Below are 12,963 nucleotides of genomic sequence, written 5' to 3' on the forward strand. Positions count from 1 at the left end.
GAGAATTTTGGCTTGTGGTTCTGGGTTCCTGGGGACAGGAAATTTTGCCGTTCCTGGATCAGACGAGGAGGCTTAGCGTAGAACAGTGGGTACAGGACGTCTGGTTGCAGTGGGCTTAGAAGACACAGGCAGGGTGTTGCATCTTGCCCACTGTATGCATCCCATCCCTGCCAGAGCAGAAGAAGGGCAGAAAAGCCATGCTGGCCATGTGAATTAGTAATGCTTCTTTTATGGCTTAGTTTTAGTGCTTGTGCTCTGTTGTTATGCTGCTGGTGCTTTGTTAGTTCCGCTTAGGGCTGAGGCCATCACACTGCTTGTGTGCAAAGAACTTGCTGTTTGCTTCCAGAAGTTTCCATTTGTGTTCCCTCCTGTTTTCCAAATCCCTGTGGAGGGTGTCGGGGTCTGCTCCCTTCCTGAGCACCGTGAGGTGTTGAGAGGGAATGTCGTTTGTATTTGTACGAGCAAGTTAACAGTCTGAAGACATGTATTGATGCTAATTGATTTTCTGTCTCTTTCCCATGTCCAAATGATCTGCTATATCACTGCTATAAATATCAATAACTTCCCTGCTGAAAAACGTGGCACAAAGTTGTAGCCTTGTTGTTGCATGTGCAAAGGGCAAGAGACACCCCAGCTGCTGATCAGCTGGTCGGTCATGTACACTAGAAGCATCAGAAAGAAGCAAACGAAACCACTGACCCCATGAGAACAGCAGTTCAGAAGGAATGCAACGTATGAGGAGTGTAAGAACAGCGTGAGGGGATGTGAACTGCCTGGAAGCCCTCTTCAACAGCTGGGTAAGGTTGAGAGATGCCTGGGCTTTGCATTTGATGAGATCTGGCTGGTAGCTTGGTCTAGAAATCCTAAGGAGAGGAGGGTCCCTCTGCTGTGTTGCATTAAGTCACATTTCTTGAGCTTGATAAAAGCCATAGCTATTACTTGACATCTCAAAGCAGAAGCTCCAAGTGTTAGAGAATTCACAGCCCTTTACCTGGTGGGTGTTTACCTTCCTATTAAAAATGAGGCTGTCATGGTTTAACCTCACCTGAGACCCTCCCTGAACTGAATACCAAAGATGGGGAGAGACATTTAAGCAGGGCCTGCTGTAACAGGAGGAGGGGTGATGGGTTTAAACTAAAAGAGGAAGATTCAGGCTGGATGTGAGGAAGACATTCCTTACAATGAGGGTGGTAAAACACCGGCAGAGGTTGTCCAGGGTGGTGGTGGATGCCCCATCCCTGGAAGCATTCAAGACCCAAGGAGGTCCTAAAACAACTTGAATTTTGCTGTTTTCTCAAAAGGTGCCCTGATTCATGAGGCTGAACAGAAATCACTGAACTTATAAATCAGGGGCAATTCCAAGAGCCTGGAGAAAAGAGCTCTCATCTGTCAAGCGCTCAGGGAAGGTGAGTGACAGGACTGGGGCGTGATGTTGGGTCAAGTCATAAAAGGGCATATTCTGGGGACTAAAGTGCTGAGGGAAGATGAGATAATTCATATCAGTCAATGCAGGGCTGTGAGAACATTAACATGGTGTTGCTTTCCTATTAGATTACACAGGGGGTCAGTAAAAGCAATAGTATTGACCTTGGATATGTAGACATCTGTAAGCATTTATGATTTTACAAGTTTTCGCTATTGATCAAGAATGATGTTTAATTCTTAGGGCACACATTAAATGGTTGAAATAGTGGCAGCCAATGCCCAAAATGAAAGCTGTTTATCTAATTTCTTTTCTGAAAGATCAGCTCTTGTTCCTATACTTTCTTTTTTTTTGCAGTATTTTTATCTACAGTATGGAAAATAATATTCTGAAAGTACTGATAAGGTTCCCAAGTGATCTGAAGTGATTTGAAGATTGGAAAAGTGGTAAACAAGGAGAGAGACTAATACACAACCTGGGCAGCTAGCTATGCCAAGGGCAAGCAGACAAACATGCATTTCAAGGCATGCAAATACAAGGTCAAGCATTTAGAAACAAAGGATGTAGGTCAGGCTTGTGCAGGAGGAGACTCTCAGGAAGAAGAAACTCGGGAAAGGGATGGTGGAAAACCAAATGTATGTGACTTCCCACTCGTGGTTGCAGCTGAAAGACCAGTAAGATTCCTTGCGTGTATGGCTAAGTATAGCAGGCAGTAGGAGTAGGGAGGTTGTATTACCTCTGGGTTTGGCACTGGTGCACGGCTGCTGGGTGCTGGGCTCGTTTCTGGCGTCCACGTTTCAGACAGTATGGAGAAAAAGTTGCAAACCGTAGGAATAGAGATATGGGAATGATCAGCTCTGAGAAACGGCCCCCTGGAGTTAGTGAGAGCTGCCTCATTTCATGGATCACACTGAAGGTTAACTTTGAATCCCAGTTGATGACTGCGCTGGAGGAAGGCAGCTGGGTGGTTCAGCAGAGTTCTTCCATCTCTAAAATAGGTAAATTCAGGTGGAAAGCAGGTTGCAAATTGTTGACAGTCAGGGCAAAAACCCCTTGCAATGGCTGCAGGGTCTCCATCACCAAAGATCATCATCACCAGGTTGGGTTTCTTCAAAGACACATCCCAGGACTCCTCCTAATGTCTGTGGCCGAGGTGGGATGCAGGATACCCAGTCCCCAGGCTGCTGAGCATCCCAATGGACATAGCTATGCACCATGGAGGACAGCAGCAGTGCCACAGAGCGGGCACAGGCAGGTTTCCTGGGCAGTGGGATGGGGTGGCTGCGTTGGCCCTGCGGACATCAGCCTACCTGCTTTGCATCTCACAGCGTGTTTGATAGCCCTCTGGTCGCCTCCGTGACTGATTTGACTGCCCGATGGTTTTGTCTGTTAAAACATCTGTGTTTATACAGTTTGTTTTCTCTTATCAGTTTATCCCAGGCTCTCCTTACACTTTTGCAGGAGTTATTTATCTAAAACAATTCCTTCTCCCATAGGTCTCTTTGCCTAAAGTGATACTGTAAGCTATTTCCCCCGGTAAGCAGTCTTATCCAGACTTTCCGTGTTCATCTAAAATCCAGCAGTATAGTTTTGCAGAGACCTGAAGCCCCAAAAATATCATGCTGGAGCAGCTGAAACCAGTGCAGGAGGTCAACTATTAAAGCAGAGAGCTCAGGGCATGCTGTGGGGCTCCACAAGGGCTTCGGAAGCTCTCTGCAGTGCTGCCGACTTCTACAGGGACTGCACTATCAGATCCCATTTTCCCGCATGTTGGTAATTATTGCTGCGTATTGTCATTACTGAGCCTTGCAGTTCTGGCTTGCCATTGCCTTGCAGTGCTTCTGCACTAACGGCCTGTAAAGAGCATTGCCAGTAATAAATCCCCCCTGATTTTAACACACTGTTATTTCAAAGGCGAGGTTATCTCCGTGACAGCTTGACATTCAGGGATCACAAAGCTTCCCTGTAACAACGAAGCATGGAATGATCTAATTATGCTTTGACAGGTCATCCCACAAAACAATTAGGTGGGACTGGAGGTATTTTATCATGTTGCTGTGTGTGCTACATGTCAAAGACATGAAGGCAGGAAAACTTTCAATTAAATAATGCTTTCAGGGCTAGTGGTTGCAGCTGGGATAACCTGTGTGATTCCCTTCCCTTCTGCTCCCACTGCCTGGGTGGATGCTGACTTTTGCCAGCTGCGATTGTGGCTCTTAAAAACTTTCTCCTTTTGCTGTTAACTATGGCTCATTGTTTAGGAAAATCCTCAGCAAATAAGCTTCCTGAAATGTTTGATGGAATTTGTCTTGGCGTATTCCAGTGCTGTTGCACACGAAGCACACTGAGCAGGGCCGGCTCCCTCCTTGCTAGCACACCCTGTGCTAGGAAGGCTCCTTAAGGGGAGACCTTAGAGCAGCCCTCAGTGCCTAAAGGGGCTGCAGGAAACCTGGAGAGGGGCTTGGGACAAGGGCCTGTAGGGACAGGCCAAGGGGAATGGCTTTAACCTGCCCGAGGGGAGACTGAGATGAGCTCTTTGGCAGCAGCTCTTCCCTGTGAGGGTGCTGAGGCGCTGGCACAGGGTGCCCAGAGAAGCTGTGGCTGCCCCATCCCTGGCAGTGCTCAAGGGCAGGTTGGACACAGGGGCTTGGAGCAAGCTGCTCTAGTGGAAGGGGTCCCTGCCCGTGGCAGGGGTTGGAGCTGGAGGAGCTTTAAGGTCCTTTCCAACACGACCCATTCCATGATTCTATCTGCTGCTCAGCTCTTGGTGAAAGCCCAGCCCGTGCCCTGGGAACAGCATCACCACATTGGCACACGTTGCACTGCTGAGTGCACGCTCAGCCTGCGCAGCCCAGAGTGGCTCTGCCCAAGCACCTCATGGTCACTGGATGGGTCTTCCCAGCAGTGCAATGCCAGTGTGCAAGTGCAGAGGTTTTTTCATCTCGGGGCCCTCAGGACCCAGCTGCAAGCTGGACACGTGCCCACAGGTAAAGCAGCCCTGCTCTGTGCTTCCTGTATCAGACTTCCTTCTGGCATGAGCTTATTTCCACTGGTAGGAGTAAAGAAAAAGAGTATAAGACCCTGGCTAAAGTCCCTTCCAATGGATGGTTCTGGGAAAAGCTTTCCTTCAGCAGCTTAATTGCTGTGTGCATAGGGTAGGACCCAAAGGGTTCCACCTCTTCTGCCTGCTTTTCCTTTGGAGCTGGTCACAGTTGTATGCTAAATCCTGACTAAATGCTTCCAAAGAAAAGCACCAGCAGGACTGAAGTGATAGTTTTTCCATGGACTGCACCTTTCAGCTCGGTGCTGCCTCCTCTATTGTAATTTAGAATGAGATATTGTCGTGTTCCTGGCAATAATTACTTGTGTATTATTACAAAGGTTCTGTTGATGAAAAAGCTAGAATGCATTCTTTAAAATGGTCCAAATATTGTTTCCATTAAGATAAAGGGATTATTTAGTATAATAGCGTGCTATTGAGCATTTCTATGGCATTCTTCCTTTTCAAAGCACTTCAGGAAAGTTAATGTAGAGAAAATGTCTTTTGTTAAAACTGGAGGAGAGCACCAGGGTCAAGGGGAGAGCCCTCAGAATTGAACATTTTCTCATCACCTGCAGAAAGACTGGAACTCTTCTGAAAGACTTCCCGATGAATTCTGTTTGGAAGGCAGGAACTCAACCTGTTTCACATGCCTATGCAGGAAAATGGTCCAACCCTCTGCTCAACCCTCCAGGAGAAACAGCTTCCTGTTCCAGAGCCTGTGCCAAGGTTTGGCCCCAAGGGCTGGGCTTGAGAGGCCTGAGCACTTCAAAACATGCTGTGGAAGGAGAAGCACGGAGTCATCCTGAGCAAGAGGGGCCTCTGGATCTGCAGCATCTTTCAAAGGCACTGGGAAGGTACCTTAATTGCATTTCAAATGCTTATTCCATTGTCCTTGGTAAATGCCAGGTTAGAAGATGCTTCGTACAACAAGTTATCTTCTTTTTTAAAATAAAGGTTAGTTTAAGCTTATCAAGAAAATTAATTGCCATTGCAATGTACCATGGAGAAAATGCTTTCACTCCATCCTGGAGACAGCTGTGAGGCCGTAACTCTCCTTCTGGATACAAGAATAAGTTCTTTGCCAGGGTAGTAATTATCTCAGCATCTGTCTCTTCCTTTCTGTGCTCCGGGAGAGCTGAAAGCCTCTGACAAGGTTTGCAGATCAGCAAACACGAGGGCATTCTCAGCCTCTCTCCCCAAGGACCAACGTTTACATCCTTTACCTTCCCATACGCCCTCTCCCTTTCCTTCACTCCAGAGATAGGAGCATGCTGATGTCCCCTGCTGATGGCTGCAGTGTTGCCCCTTGCTGCCAGCCCCAGCAATGGGAGGGTGTTTGTGAGACCCCCCCTTTGCCATCACTGCACAGCTTGGCTGGTGCATCTCGGCTCTGGAGCGGACTTCCAGCCCTGCGGGGCTCACGCTGCCAGGAGAGATGTGCGTGTGGCTCCTGCAGAGTGAGGGGAAGCCACGTTTCTCCCCCGGAATGCTGAAGGAGGAACAATGAGAGGTAACGCGTTTGACCAGTTGTGCCCAAAGTCTTCAGATGAATGAACCTAACGAGCATCAGCCCTCCCCTGAAGGGCTCTCCTGCAGCTCCTCCATGGCGTGGCGTAGTCACAGGCAGCCCTGCCACAGTGCTTTCAGCTTACATTGTGTCCCCACTCACCTGAAGGCTGACCTTAGACCCAACGAGTCTAATCGCAGCTCTCCCTCCTCCTCCTTTGCCAATGCCATGCCCTGTCCCATCTCACAAAGACCCACGTGGTGGTCTCCCAGCTGCCATGTCAGACCCTGGGGCATCGAATCCTCACTGCTCAGTCTCTGCCCTATGCTTTTTGCATGGGCCTCCTCCAGGTCCAACCTGGAGAGCATCGCCCCTTGTCTTGACAGCTCCTCCGTGATTGTTTTGTACCATGAACAAATTGCACTGCTGGTCCGTGCCTTCATCCTTCCAGGTTATTGATCATACAAATTAATTAAACTGATTCCAGTATTGATCCCAATGGCAGTCTATGTTTTGCAACCCAAACTGCATTCATTTAACTACTCGTTCTCATCAATATCACAGCCGGTTCTTTCTCCACTCCGGCAGCTCCATCTATACAACAGCCAATACCCACGTAATGACCTTCCAGAGCAGCCCTTGCCAATTCCTCCTCTTGTCCAAACCAATCCCTACAGTTTCCTAGGGTGTTTTCACTTTTCCTTATGCTCCTGGCAGAAAAAGAGGGGTGCCACAGCTGTGCAAAGGGTCTAGATACAGACATAATCATGGATGGAAAGAGGGGAATCCTTGTGTTTGCACACAGCAGCTTTCACTTGAACAGGCAGCACTTGCCCATGCTGCTGGTGCAGCTTCCTGGGGCAGAGCTCCCTCTTCCATGCAAGCAACAGGCCCAGTCTCTGGGGATGCCACACTTGCTCCTCCGAGGATAAGGCAATATCTGTCCTCTGCAGTTGCAGTGAACTTTTATTGGCAATCACCGTGCTTATGTTCGGCAGAGGTGTCAGCTTGGATCTGTGTAACTCCCAGGGGGCCGGTGTCTCTCTCCCCCTTCTCTGTAACTTAAAGAGAGCCTGTGCCTGTTTCCAGTTTATCACGATCCTCTGCCTTGGGACTGACACTGCAAGATCTATTAATTTCTTATTGCTCCGAGTTTTAACTGAGGACCCTCTCGTAACCCACTCGTAACCTTCACGGGAGAGTGGAGTATCCTTGCCAATTATCTCAGAGATAGCTTTATAAACTCATTCCCTCCAAATACATTTTACAGCGGGAATAACTCACACGAAAAAAGGTTCACCTTCCTTTCAGCAATGTCACTGGAGTCACAGCACAGGCAGAATAAGCTGGAGCACTAACAGGAGTCCTATGAAATCACACGCGTTCCCTCCTCACTTCTTGCTCCCCCTCCGCCACCCTCCTGGCTGTCAGAGCTCCCAGTCACATCTCAAGCAAAAGAATCTACATTTCTAAGTCCTCATGCCCTTTGACACAGTCAATTTGTCCTTACCTCCCTTCAGAACAAAAATAAATGGGAGACTTCTTCATTATCTTCCAAATGAGATGTGAAACCGAGGTCCTGACCACTTGCGATCATTAGAGAAATCCCATGGCACTTCTTGCAAGAGCAAGACCATTAGCCCTGATGTCCTGGCACAGCTCCAGTTTGGGTGGTTATAATTACATTTTGCCTGCTTTTGTAACTCCAAAGGGATAATACCCATGCCCTCCCTTGCTGTCCCAGCCTGTCGTGCAGGGCCCTGCACCCTCACCCATGTGCTGGGGGTTCCTCTGAAAAGGCAGGTTGAATATGGCCTTGATGGGCCCAGACAGCCTCTGGGAAAGACAGGTCATGGGCTGCTGCTTTTCCAGCTCCATCTGCTTTTCTGGGACCCTAGGAAGTGCATTGTGTGTCTGTGCCAGAAAGCATCAGTCCGTGCACTGGCTGCATCCCCAGTAACTGCTTGCTTGCTACAAAAAGCCCCCTTGGGTGACTCGCTGGTATCTCACTGTTTTCTTACTCCTGGACATGGCTCTGCTATAAAAATCTTCCAGTGTGCAATCTTAGTTTTCCATTCAGCCCATGACCACTTATATTATGACCACTCACTATGTGGGGATGCTGAGGCGCTGGCACAGGGTGCCCAGAGAAGCTGTGGCTGCCCCATCCCTGGCAGTGTTCAAGGCCAGGTTGGACACAGAGGCTTGGAGCAAGCTGCTCCAGTGGAAGGGGTCCCTGCCTGTGGCAGGGGTTGGAGCTGGAGGAGTTTTGAGGTCCCTTCCAACCCAAACCATTTTAGGAGTCTACGATAGTTTGGATTTAGTGCAAACTGAGCCACAGTGGTCTCTCCAAATCAGAGTTGATCAAAACATACATGGGAGGGATGGGAGGAGCTGGTGCCGTGGCTGCCGTGCAAAGCCTGGGGCTGTGGGTCTGCTGCCCTGTGGACATGCTGGAAGCCACCCAGCTCTTTGAGACCCTTCTGATTCTCGTTTTAAATACAGAGTTTTGGTCTGAGTTCCTTTGGTCAGAGGCTCTGGCTCCCTTTGCCTGTGTTTATTTTCCTGTTTGGCTGCCTCAGTATGTGTTTCATTTCCTTGGCTCCTTCAGCATTTCTTTGAAGTCTGATTACAGCAAGTACACAAACTGCTATTCCTAGTGGGAAATTCCTCCTGCAAACGCACGGCTGCCAGCCTGGCTCTGCAGCAGCCGGCACAGCTTGTCCTGAGGAGTGGGCTCATGGGGGTTTGTCACTGCCACCCCATAGAATCCGTGCACCAGCCAGGATCCGCAATGCCCATTCCCATTGGCATCACGTGTGGATTCCCATGTCGAGCTGAGCCCTGCCTGCACCCCCCAGGTCTTCCCGACAGCATCGTCTTTGCCATTGAGCAATGCAGGGACGAGCAGTGGAGCCAGGGCAGAGCTCCCTGGCTCAGAGCTGGCTCAGTCTGCACCGTTCTGCATAGGCTGGCAAAGAGCTGCTCACAGTGGCTGCATCCCTGCAGAAGATGAGCAAGCATTTCTGGTGAGGGCTGCCTCTCCCCCCTGCTCGTTTAGGAGGCTCCATGCATCCGGAGGCTGCATCCTAGGCAGCCACGGCGAGGGTGCAAAGTCAGGAGGAATCCTTCACTGGGCTTGGAAAGCCTCTACTCACGTTCTGCATAAGCACATCTTGGCATTACTTCACCCTGCTGCATCCTGGAGCAGCCAAACACTGCGACAGAGAAACCTGTAGAAACAAAAGGTGTTCCTCCCTAAGCCAAGTGCCACGGGAAAGGGCTCAGGCTGCAGTAAACTCTCACTCCCTTGTCTCTATTTGTAATTAAGCTTTGCATTACTAGACGATGAAATTAATGCTCAAAGCTCATCCTCTATTAACGGGGAGGGTGGTTGCTGTTGTGCCTATGTGCTTAAAGCAGAGTTGTACCTGCTGATCTTGATGAATGGGTCATTTGTGCTCCGAGTTTCCTCTGGAAATGAGAGGCAGAGTACACAGCCCCGGTGCTGATAAGGGATGCTGTTATTCTGTGCTCCGTAGCCATTCCTCCAGGAAGCCGTTGCTTCATTTGTATTGCTTTTTTAACCTTATATGCTCAGTGGGCCCAGGCAAGGCTTCTTTCTTCTTGAATTAAATGTAATCAGGCTGAGCAGTGAGGAAGAAATGATGAATGAGGACATCATTTTGGAAAACACACATCTCCTGACTGCTTATCTCAATGACATAAGAGGACTTGAATACAGTATGGAAAATAAATGCAGATGGAGGCTCAGCATATCATGCTGGAGAATAATAGCTCAGAGGGCTAGACCTGGCCAGGAGCTATTTGTTATTTAGAGCATTGCTGGTGTAATTTATAAAGGTTAATCATTAAAACTTTACTTCTCCTAGAGGAAAATGGCTGAAGAGCCCTGGCATTTGTCGTGTTTGCACCACCATGGCAATGAAAGAAGCAACACCGCAGGGAAAGCCAGTGCCTGTGCTGACCCATCCAAGAGGGCATCACCGTCCTTCCTACCTGCAACCAGATCCAGTGCTGGCGGACCCACAATGGGAGAGCTGTAGGGACAAGGATGAGTGGCAGAGCTGTTGTCCTTCAGGGAGGGCACAAGGAGCTCATCTCCTGGCCACCCTCCTGGGCTAACAACAGCAACTTGGAGTATGTTGCAGTGCATGGAGGCTCTAGAGGGCAAGACGAAAACGGAATCCAAATAAAATATCATGGAGGGGAAGCATGGCGAGGGTGTCACCATTTTACTTCCAGCCCAGCTGCATTCATTAATGGCCCTGTAAATAAGGAGAAGAAAGCAGGAATACTCACCAAAGAATTTGCTTTTCAAGCACTCCAATGTGCTGCTCAAGTTATTTATTTGTGATGAAACTCCCTCTAGATGAAATAAATCTGATAAAGCCTGGCCACACAGAGCTAAAATAGCATCTGGGGTGGCTTGTTCAGCACAGGGCAGCGTGGCATTACGGAAACAGCCACATTCTCATCTGGAGCAGAACAGGCCACTCAGCCATGAAAAAGAAGGGGCTTTTTCCCACTGGTACCATGACTTCCATAAGTGCCTTTGCAAATTCAAGCCATCAAGTCGTGGCTGTGTTCTGAGGGGGGATGCTGCTTATAGCACAAGAACAAGGAGTACGCACATCCCAGACCCAGCCTCATTAAGGGAGTAATAATGAAGGTAAATAAAGATGGCAGAAAAGTCAGTGTGGAGAAAATAAAGGGCCCAGCTCAAGCCATGCTCAAGCCCATCAACCCTCAGAGTGTGAATACCTGAGCTTTGATTCTGGAGGCAGGCTTCAGTGCTAATTGAAAACTGCTTATGGATGCAACAGGGTACAGTTCATTTCAGCTTCAGGTCAAGAGTGTTTCACTGCAGAAAAGGCCTCCAACATCCTGGGAATCCCGGCCCACCCACCAGTGCAGTAAATCAGCTTTGCACATTACAGGTCACTGCCCAGGGAGCAGCCAGACTCCTCACAGAGCCAAGGGAAACAGCCAGTATTGCACTATCCAGATGTAGGGGAAGAAGAGCTTTGGGTAGCAGTTTGAGTTGTAAATGAATTTAATTGGAGCAGATATTAATTAGTGTCTCTGCTTATTGGCATTGCCATAAGAGTTCCCATTCATTCACAAAGTGGTTGTTTTGCCTTGCTTGCGAAATCCAGGTATCAGGGCAGTGCAGGTCCTGGGATGCAGCCCTGCCCTGGGAGCACTCCTCACACCACTGGCACAAATGCAACTGCTGGGAACAGGGTGAAAGCAGCAAAACCCCCATTAGATTTATGGTTTAATTCTTGTTGCTGACATCCCCTGCTCCTAGGAGGCATAATTTAGACAAAGCCCAGCCTGGGGGTATCTTGTATTTCCCTGTGATGCTATGGGGCTGCTGCACTCCAAATATTGAGAGCGCCTGGGTGTAAAGCACTGTTTTGGTCATGTGTAGCCTTCGAGCAGCACACGGCTTGGGCTCTGCCAGGAAGCAGGGAGTGGGATGGGGTAAAGCTGGGGAAGGATTCAGAAGCGCTTCTGTCCATGGCAGTAAGCAGCAGCATCCTTCTGGAGCAGGCACCTGGCATCACTCCTGGCTGCAGCCCGGAATGGAGGACTGGAGGATTTAACTGGGAAAGCCTGGGGTCCCTGAGGGGTGCATGCTTAGGCTCATTGCAAAATGATGGATCAGGGTTTAGCAAGGCAAACTGAGAATTGGGACTGAACTGGTTTTGGAAATCCTTCAATGGCCTCCTTCCCCAAAATGACAACTTTTGATAGCTCTTTCTTCTCCTTTTCTTTTTCTTTTCTTTTTATAATTCCAGTTCTAAGCGTGTGATTCCCAGTTTTCCTCAGGCCTCCCCTAGTTTCTGATTTACTTTGGCAATTACCTCGAAGTAGGACTGCAGTGCCATGAGCCCGAGGTGGTGTTCTACCTGCTGGAAGGCCACTAAATCTCAGAAACTTCCTATGAAATCTAAAACCAGAACAGACACAATGGCTGGAGCTACACTTCCTCAGGAAAGAGGTGGTGGAAACCTGAAACACAATGAGCTCGCTGCCTCTAAGATGATGTGTGGCAAAGGAGAGGGCAGCGCACGGGATGCTCCCATTCTGCTGCGCTGGGCTCGGTGGTGGCATGGGGGCTGCCAGCACTGGGATTCAGCCTATGCATGGAGCTTCCCCGAGAAAGGTACTGCCCTCTTCCTCCTTCTCTTTCCATTCGTAAACCCGGAATAGAGATAGCATCTGCAAATCAAAGGCAGGCAGGGGATGCTTTTTGTCAATCCTTACTTCGAAGACCGCTACGCGATGATCTCAGGAATCACACAATAAATGGCAAAGCGTTGTATGCGACGAAGGCAACCTCTGCCTTGCGAAACAAACCTTTCCAGAAGTGCCATAGAAACCTGTCAAGTGCTCATCCTTCAAAGGCGGCTGCTGCGTAGGCCAAGGGCTCCTCGCTTGCGTGCAGAACAAAACCAAGGTCTGCAAGGTAAGAAAGTGTGAAGGGGAAATCGGCTTCCCCTCCACATTTGCATACTGGTCTTTAAATTGCATCACATAAATCAGCCCCACCAAGCAAATGTGGAGTGTTCTGAAATATTGTATTTGCTCTGGATCAGTTCACAACCAGATTGCTTCTATTTTGTTTCATAAGAAGTTGAGATTGGAGATGTATGGACACGTTACTCTTTATGTTTGCATCTGCTACCCTGGCAGGAGAAAAATGGTTGCTTGGGTTTTGCAAACATTCTCCAATTATTTTCCTAAAATGGTTTGGATGAAATACTGTTGATTCCTATAATTAGCTGAAATAATAAACTGGCAAGAGTTTGTTTTAGTTTCCTTTTGGAAGGAAAAATACTGCAGTGAACTCAACACCCTATAGCGCAGTTGGCATGAACCGTAACGCTGTGATGTGAACAGCTTGGGGTATATCACAGACTGCACCCAGTCCCGGTGGTTGTCTTGCCTGGAGAGACC

The sequence above is a fragment of the Pezoporus occidentalis genome, unplaced genomic scaffold (genome assembly GCF_034315485.1).
Source record: "Pezoporus occidentalis ecotype Australia unplaced genomic scaffold, CSIRO_AGI_Poc_V1 ctg161, whole genome shotgun sequence".
Taxonomy (NCBI): domain Eukaryota; kingdom Metazoa; phylum Chordata; class Aves; order Psittaciformes; family Psittacidae; genus Pezoporus; species Pezoporus occidentalis.